General features: G+C 31.9%; 1 protein-coding gene and 1 pseudogene across 2 annotated transcripts in view; both read left to right on the top strand.

Moving 5' to 3' along the window:
• Positions 1-9,567, top strand: part of LOC125845036 (E3 ubiquitin-protein ligase BRE1-like 1) — a 187,823-nt gene that overhangs the window by 86,166 nt on the left and 92,090 nt on the right. The window lies entirely within an intron of this gene.
• LOC125845045 (uncharacterized) overlaps positions 6,647-9,567 on the top strand; it is a 4,529-nt pseudogene continuing 1,608 nt past the window's right edge.

The raw sequence follows: 9,567 nt of genomic DNA, 5'->3' as shown, positions 1-9,567 counted from the left end.
CGTTTTGTTTCTCTTTCCTACTCTCTCTCTCTCTCTTTCCTCGTTTTTTCTAGATTTTTTTTCTAAGCTCTATTCGAAAATCAATTTAATTAATACCTTAGTTTGTTTGGATGAAAATAAAATAAAAATACTTATTTGTTTTAACAGAAAATGTTTTTCAAATTATAATTTTTATTATTCTACAATTAAAGGCTATGGGCATAAAAATATTCAAGTTAATTCTTTGGATGGTCACTTATTCCATAAAAATTGACCACTAAAATTATTTTTGTTTCTTTTCCTCCCATTTTTCATGTATTGTACATTAAAATATGTTGCCTTCATATTTCATTGTTTTTTTAACTTCTACTTTTAGGACCCATTTAAACATAAATATTTATTTATTTATAAAATAATTTTCACTTTATTTGAAAATTATTGTTGACCATGAAAATTTGAAACACAACATTTTCTTTTTGAAGGTATATTATAAATTTGGAAATATGTTGGTATAATGTGTTTTTTCAACTTACTTTTCACTTTTGAAATGTTATTTAAGTTTAATATAAACATTATTTTGAATATTTTTTTCCAAAAAAAAAACATAATTATATATATATATATATATATATATATATACCAGTAAAAATACGTTTAAATATATATAAAAAATAAATTTATAACTAATAATCAGGTTGTGATGTTTGAATAGGCTGCGTTTGTAAAATATGTTGTAAAAATCCTACTCAGTACTCTCTCTTCTTGCTCCGTTATCGTGTTTAGTAGTGATTTGTTACTAAATCTATGTAATTTCTCCCAAAATTACTTTACTTTTTTTTTTTACTTTGTTCATCTCTTTTCCTTAACACATGTTCTTAGCACCTGCTTCTTTAACCACACCCTGGGATACACAGTCCTTTCGATTCCCTAACCATGGCAGATTTTCAACTTCCCTAGATATTTACAGGCTAATTCATTGGGGTTACTAAGAAGATAAAGAACTAACCATTTACTAAGAGTAATTTAAACAATATATGAACATCATAGTAATATAAACATCATATTAAACATTCATAATAACAGTACATAATAATACATACATAATATAGGAAGAAACTTACTAAGATCTAGAAAACTGATAACTACTTACATGATAATGGTTGGAATGAGGTTTCCTTTTCGGGAGTCCCCGAGTGACCTTGCAGCTACTTGAAAATTAAAACACTCACACTCTTTGTACACAAACACTCTTTTTTTTTTTTTTGAAAGGGAAGGGGAATATGTAAAACTAACTCTTACTAGAACTTTGAACTTAATCAATCTTTCTTCTTTGCTCAATGCTCTGCTTACTCTTTGCTCTACCTTTGTTTTCGCAAATGGCCTTCTATTTATAGTTGAGGATCCGGATCTTAAGTTCGGATTTCAAATTTTGAATAAACTTTCTTCACCTATCGGGTGCTCTTTGGGCCTCATCGTCACATGGCTTGTGAAACTTTTTCAAAATTTAATGGTCCTTCTTTTGTCTTCTTTTAGTAGTGGAGTCTTCTTTATTAGTAGTGAACATGTAGTGGAGTCTTCTTTATCATAGTGGCTTATGATGTCATTGCTTATATATTTTTTTGTCTTCTTGTGTTGACATCATTGCTTACGTATTTCTCTAGGTATCCAGGTTGTGTAGCGTTACGGAATCAAAACTCATTCCTGAATCATTGTCTTCATTTGGGTCGTAGTGTCGATTAAATTGATCTATTGATAGATCATTTTCATCACTTCTACTCTCTGTGTCTTCGTGATCAGAATTTGCTAGATTTGGCTCTGGGGTTTCTCGTATAATTTTTTCTTGTATCACCTCCTTAGTCTTTTCTGTGAGTAACTTGTAAAGGGAACTTTTTATTATTTTTTCTATCTTTTTATTTTTTTTCTTTTTTGTAAGAATCCTTTTGTCTTTTTACTTGTTTCTGCCACCGTATTGAAATTTGCTGGCAAAATTCTTACACTTTTTGGCATAGTGTTAACCATCAACGGATTTGATGAGTCTTTACCCGCTACCGTTTGAACAGGACTAACTGTACCTTTAGCTGATACAATAGATCCTTCTACATTTTTTGGGGAATGTACACCTTCTGAATTGTCTTGAATTTGTAATGGTATGGTTTGATTTGTATTTTCAAGTAAAAACCTTATTCTTTCTTGTAATGAATGGATATGTTGGGTCAATTTTCCTTTCTCAGTTTCTAGTTTCTCAATTGTCTAGTTTAGACTTTTGAATCCTTCAGTCATTGAAGAACAATGGTCGCAGAAAATTATTTTGTTAGTGTCCTTTTGGATATTGTATTGCAGAAAAGGTCTTGTAGTTTGTCTTAAAGCTGGGCTTAAGAAATAATTTGGCCCAAGAGTTCCTCTAGCATAGTCTAGTGCTTCATTGAAATCGTTGAATCCTTTGAAAAGTGGGGTAGGAAAGTCTTTGATTGAGTCTATTACACAACCTTTTAGTTTGTGTTGGTATAATGTGTTTTTTCAACTTACTTTTCACTTTTGAAATGTTATTTAAGTTTAACATAAACATTATTTTTAATATTTTTTTCCAAAAAAAACATAATTATATATATATGAATTCTATTGTATTTGTATTAGAAATTCATTTTACTAAACTAGTTTTATTAATTATATTTTTAAATTTTATTATTAATATATTATGTAATTATTTAATGACAAAAATAATATTTTTTCAAAATATTTTCTGTTAAAATAAATAAGTAAAAAGATAAATTATTTTTCACTATACAAACTGATGGAGTAATTAAATTTGTTTCAAATTAGAGTTAGAAAAATAAAAAAATGACAAAAAAGAGGAAAGGGAAAAAGTAGGAAAGAGAAACAAAGGCCAAGAAGAAAAATAAAGCATGGGTCACATGCATCATAATATAATATCAATAAAATAATCTCCTCATACAACTAGTACTAGTTGTACCTCATCCATAAAAAAAAATTTCTAAGTTTTCGAAATTTGTGATGTATCAATAATACAATTATTTAATATGTTTTAAAAATATTTAACTTGTAAATTGTAATCTATTTAAAATTATTTAATATGTTTTAAAATTCTATCGATTCGTCTTTTCTGTCTAACAAAAAAACAAAGAATAAATAAACTGAAAATCTTTTCTCTAATGCAATAACTGGAAAAAATATGATTTTTTTTTTCAAAATGAGCAAAAGCTCAAAGCTTTTGGGACTCGTTTGGTAGGTGGTATTAAATAGAATAGTTCATCTAATACATTGTTTGGTTACTTTATTTTAGGGAAAATACATAAAAAAAAACCCTAAACTTGGCACGAAAACTTACTTTAGTACTTAAACTACACGGGTGTTTATATACCCCCTTAACATCTTTTATGTGAATTATTTTCAACCCTCCGAACACCAGCCCAATTGAAGGCTGGGCATTGTTACACATGCGCGTTTTCATTGGTCCACATCGCTAAGGGTTTTAAAAATATCTTACCCGTTTTATATAACCCACTCGTTTCCAAAATACAACCCGACCCATTTTTAAACAAATATCCCTAAATCTCTCTTAAATCTAAAGACCTAATATGAAGAATAACAAGTCATTAGCGTGAAGGATTTGCTGAGTTTAGGGTTTTCGTGAAGAAACAAAGGATTTGCGTGAAGAAACAAAGTTACCAGGTTAGTAATCTTCGTTTAGATGATTGTAACATTTGACCGAGTTTAGAATTTTCGTAAAGCTTAGTTTTTTTTTTATCTTTACAGTTTGAAGATGGATGTGTACGTTACCTTAAGGTTTCACCATGGTGGAAAACTACAACAAAAACCTCGTATTAAGTATGAAGAAGGTATTGGCACTGATTGTTTTGATGTAGATGTTGAAAAATTGTCCTACTTTGAATTTGTTGATATAGTTAAAGAAATTGCTATAACTATTCTGCTTGTGTTGTTTATATTAAACCACCTAAATGTCGACGTGTTGTTGAAGTTAAAAGTGATAGGGATATTATGGGTATTGTACATCAATTAAGAAATAGAGATATTGTTGAACTTTATGTGACTCATTTAGTTGAAGAAACTGTTGTCCCCCCCCCTCCCCCCCCCCCTCCCGAAATTGAATATCTAAATGATGTGGGTGGGGAATCTAATGCTACTTTTGATAAGGAATCTAGTCAAACTTTTGAGGGTAGTGAAGGTTTAGGATTTGAAGAGGCTGCACAACCTGAAGAACCTATTATGGGTGAAGAGTTGGGTAGGACTTCTGCTAGTGTTGGAGAGGACTTGGGTAGGGCTTCTGCTGGTGTTGGAGAGGACTTGGGTAGGGCTTCTGTTAGTGTTGGAGAAGACTTTTGTGGTACTTCTTCTGCTGCTGCTGCATCTGATATTCCAGAAGTTGGGTCTAATTGGGAAAGTGAAACAGAAGCAAGTGATGATTGAGACAATGCAGATTTGTCTGATGAAGAAGAAGATGAGTATGGTAGTGATGTTCATGAGGAGGTTATAAATCTTAGGAAAGAGAAAAGGGCTGCTAAAATAAATAAGAGAAAAGAAAAGGGCCCTAGATCTAAATGAGTTGATTTAGGAAAAAAAAGAGTTGATTTGGGATATGATGAATATTTATCCAAGAAACAAACTACTTTTGAGGGTAAGATAGCTGGAGATGAGCCTTACTTTGATTCAGATGAAGTTGTTAGTTTTGAAATAGATACTGATGAAGATGTTAATGAGGAAGATGAGGTTGAACAACCTATAAGAAGACAAAGAAAAGCAAGAAGAGCAAAATGAAATAAAAAGAAAGTTGTATTTGATCCTACCTGTCAGTTAATAGTTTGGGAGACTGGTCTTGCTTTTGAAAGTGTTAAGCAATTTAGAGAAGCTATTACTAGATATGCAGTTCAAGAACATGTTGAATTAGATAAATATGTTAATGATGCAACTAGGGTGAGGGTAAAGTGTATAGCTGGTTGTCCATGGTTGTTGTTTGGAAGTATTGATTCAAGAACAAGAGATTTTGTGGTGAAGAATTATAATCCAGTACATAAATGCAATGGCACAACCAAAAATAAATTGGTGAATTCAAAGTACTTATCAGAAAGGTACAAGGACAGAATTATTTCTGAGCCTGACATTAGAGTTTTTCAGTTTCAAATTTTAGTGAAGAAATAGTTGAATGTGTATGTAGGGAGGACTGTAGCAAGGAAAACTAGAAACATTGTGTTGAAACAAATTATGGGTGATCATGTGGATGAGTTTAAAAGAATTTTAGATTATAAAGAAGAGCTCTTAAAGACTAATCCAAGCAGCACATGTGTGGTGAGACTTAGTGAAGAAACCTTTGAAGGTGGTAGAAAAATGTTTCAATCATTTTACATATGCTTTGATGCTTTAAAGAAGGCATTCAAAACTGGAGCTAGAAGATATATAAGATTTTATGGTTGCTTCTTGAAAGGTGTTTCTAGAGGTCAATTACTTGTGGTTGTTTGTAAGGATGGGAACAACCAAATGCTACCACTAGCATGGGCAGTTGTTGAGGCTGAAAACACATTCACTTGGAAATGGTCTATCAAGCTTGTAAGACATGATCTTGAGCTAGGAGATGGAACAAAATTGACAACCATTACTGATATGCAAAAGGTATTTTTATTTATTCATTTATTTTCTTTTCCATTTATTCATTAAGTTAGATCTCATGTTATTCTAAATGTTGTTGTTACAGGGTCTTGACAAAACTATTCAAGATCTTCTGCCAAATGCAGAACAAAGAATGTGTGCAAGACATGTTCTAGCCAACTGGTCTAAGAATTGAAAAGGCATTGAAATAAGAAATTGTTTTTGAAGATGTGCCAAATCTACATACGAACAAGAATTGAAAAGAAATTTGGATCATATGGAGAAGTTAGGCACTGGAATATGTGATGACTTATTGTGGTACAATATAGAGAGGTGTTCTAAATTATACTTTAAGTTTTTCAGCTGTTGTGATAGTGTTGACAACAACATGGCTGAAAGCTTTAATTCATGGATTTTGGGGCCAAGACACAAAACTATCATCATAATGCTTGAAGAAATAAGGATCAAAATGATGAGAAGAATAGGACAATTGAGGGAGTTCTGTGATACTTAGATAACAAACATATCTCCAATGACCCTAAATGTATTGACAGAGAACACAACAAAGTCAATGAAGTGTCACCTTGAATGGAATGGTGAATATGATTTTGAGGTTAAAGATAACTGGGATAACATATTTGTGTGAATCTAGGCAATCAAACATGTACTTGTAGATCTTGGATGCTAAGAGGTATACCTTGTTGCCATGTTATAACTGCACTTCATTTTTAAAAATTGGAGTCCATTAACTATGTTGCACGTTGGTATAGCAAGGAGACTTATCTCAAGGTCTATAATCACTACATTCAACCAGTTACTAACATGAAAATGTGGCCACAGTCGACCAACCCTTTTGCTATACCACCTGTTATAAAAACACTACCAGGAAGGCCTAGAAAGTGTAGGAGAAAGAAGCAAAATGAAAACAAAACAGAAAAATTGTCCAAGAGAGGTGTTGAGATGACCTGCAATCTTTGTCATGCAAAGGGTCATAATAAGAGGGGTTGTCATTTGAATAATCAAGCTAATATTGGCAGAGGAAGAGGAAATGGGAGATGATGTGAGACTAGTTCAACAAGGTCAAGTGTTGGTTCTTTTAGAGCACCAACTGAATCACAATCAAGCACAAAGAGAGGAAGAGGTCGACCAAGAGGTTCTACAAAATAGGTAATGTTTATAGTAATTCATTTAGTTGTTAATTTACATCTTAATCAGTCTAATACTTTTGTTGATCAACTTATGTTATAGGCTAGTGCTACTGGAAGGGGAAAAGGAACTGCAACTGGTAATGGAACATGGATTGGTGTTGCTGCTGATGATTCTGGTGCCACTGGAAGGGGAAGAGAAACTGGAACTGATTTAGCTGGAAGGGGAACTGGAACTGGTTTAGCTGGAAGGGGAAGAGGAACTGCAACTGGTGTAGCTGGAAGGGGAAGAGGAACTGGTGTAGCTGCCACTGCTACTGATGTTCCTGGTGCTACTGGAGGAGGGAAGAGGCCAAGAATGGTTGGAATGGGGATACTACATACACATAGTGGTTTTACAATCCACAATGTAAGTTGTCTTAATTATTTACACATCTTTTAAATTTTAACTTTTGAAGCATCTAAGACAACATATTTTTGTGAATCTAACCTGGAATGCCTATGAACTCTTCAATAGTGACTGAAAATCTTGGGCATCATAAATCAAGATCAGGCTTAAAATGGAAAGGAAAGGTTGTTGTAACTCAACAAGGTCTTCAAGAGATGAGAGAAAACAAAAGAATGAGAACAAGGTCCAATGTTGCTGAAGTTTGATATGGAGACTGCTTTAGTTTGATAATTTAGCTGTTTTTGGAACAATTATGCAGCTGTGACTGCATTAGTTTGATTTGTTTATTTTTGAAACAATTATGTTGCAGCTGTGACTGCATTAGTTTGATCTATGTTTGTTTTTGAAACAATTACGCAGTTGTAACTGCATTAGTTTGATATTTTAGCTGTCACTTTTTGAAACAATTATGCAACCAGTTTTGCATTACTTTTATATGTACAATTATGCAATTGTGACCGCAATTTAGTGAATGCAGTTTTAAATAAAACACAAACAAATACACAAACCACCAAATTACATTAAGAGAATAAGAAGAACTCATTACAAAAGAGTCTTGCACTTAATTGATTACAACATAAACAGTGCTACACTACACCAACATTGATCTCATTACATCAACAACTTAAGGTAACTTCATTGAACCTTTCTTCATATATATCACCCAGAACCAACAACTTATAGCTATAACCACAACACAACAATAAGCTACAACAAAAAAGATCACATTCTGCCATGTTCTTCTCCATTTATTCTGCATTACTTTCATCTTCTCAGCCTCTTCCTGCAACATTTTCAATTTCATACCTAGACAATTATCATCTTGTTTGAAATCTCCAGGTTTGTCAACTTCTGCAGTGACCTCAACCAATTCAAATGTAGTGGCTGAGGTTTGAGAGGATTCTACTATATTCTCAAGCTCACCCAATTTCTGTATTAGTTTAGGAATCACAAATTTTGACCTCAGATCAATATTTTCTTTATCCTTCCAACACCAAAAGTTGCAAGATCTAGGACCCTTCAATAATGAAAAAAATGAAGGAATTAGTGATAATCAAATTCTTAATCGACTAAAAAAATTTAAACAAAAATGATCTTTACCCCATAATAAGGATATGACGAATATCTTCTTCCGGGGTTATTTGAAGTCCAAGGTGTTTTCAAACGCACCACAAGTCTATGATTACAATAAACTTTTTTCTTCATAGTATAATCATTTTCTTCCATACAAAGATTTGTCAAATTAATTGATCGCATTGTGTGCTACAATTTTGTGCAAGAAGTAACGAGAATCTGGAAAAAACAGAAAATAAGAAAAAGGGAGGAAAGAAAAATCAAAATAATAGATGAAGAAGAAAAGGTTTGAATCTTACATTTTGAAGAACAATTCCTTCAAAGATTCAACTTTTAGGTTTGAATCTTACATTTTGAAGAACAATTCCTTTAAACATTCAACTTTTAGGTTTGGAGAGCTAAGATTTGAGAAAAATCAAGAAAAAATAATGAATTAGGTCACCATTTTTTGGATGATTGGGTTGGTGAGGGAGAAGAGGTATTTAGGGTTCTTAAAAAGTGAAGATTGTTCTTCAAATGGGTAATGGGTCGGATATTATCGTTGGAGGGGCAAATTTAATTTTTTTAAAATGTTAAAAGATGACTAGCGCGCCGTTCTAAGCTGTAACAACACGCGCACAAGGCTGGTGTTCGGAGGGTTGAAAATAATTCACATAAAAGATGTTAAGGGGGGTATATAAACAGCCGTGTAGTTTAAGTACTAAAGTAAGTTTTCGTGCCAAGTTCAGGGATTTTTTATTTATGTATTTTCTCTTTATTTTATTTAATCCATGGGTTGCTTATACACCACATGTAGTCTTATTTTATCATAGGAAATGGAGGGATAACTAATCCAAGGTTTGTTAAACCTTGGATAAGACCCCTAAATAACAAAACTATCCATTTATTCATTATCCTAATTTTCTTTTGTAATTTGATTTTTTTTATTTATATTGAAATAATTATAAATGTTCTTTTTAATTATCCAAATTTGTTTAGTGTAATATAATGATTTCACTAAAAAAAATTTCTCTTTTTTTAAAATTCAATGTAGTTCGTCAATTAACCACTTGAACTATTTTTTATATTAAGCTTTAGCTATTGAACAATATAAGTAGTCTTAAATCTATGTTAAGTTTAAGATACATTTGACCAACACCATGCCATCAAGGATCTCCTTAGTGGTACATCATACCTCAAAATTAATTTTTTTTTTATATATATATATATATATATAGATAACCACCGGACAATATATTTTTTTTGTAGGATTTTCTATTTCATTTAACTAGTTAAGTTAAATACATACATATATATATATAT

Source organism: Solanum stenotomum, chromosome 11, assembly GCF_019186545.1.
Source record: "Solanum stenotomum isolate F172 chromosome 11, ASM1918654v1, whole genome shotgun sequence".
NCBI classification, from domain to species: domain Eukaryota; kingdom Viridiplantae; phylum Streptophyta; class Magnoliopsida; order Solanales; family Solanaceae; genus Solanum; species Solanum stenotomum.
The sequence above is the reverse complement of the archived record's forward strand: the minus strand, read 5'-3'. Positions and strand labels throughout refer to the sequence as shown.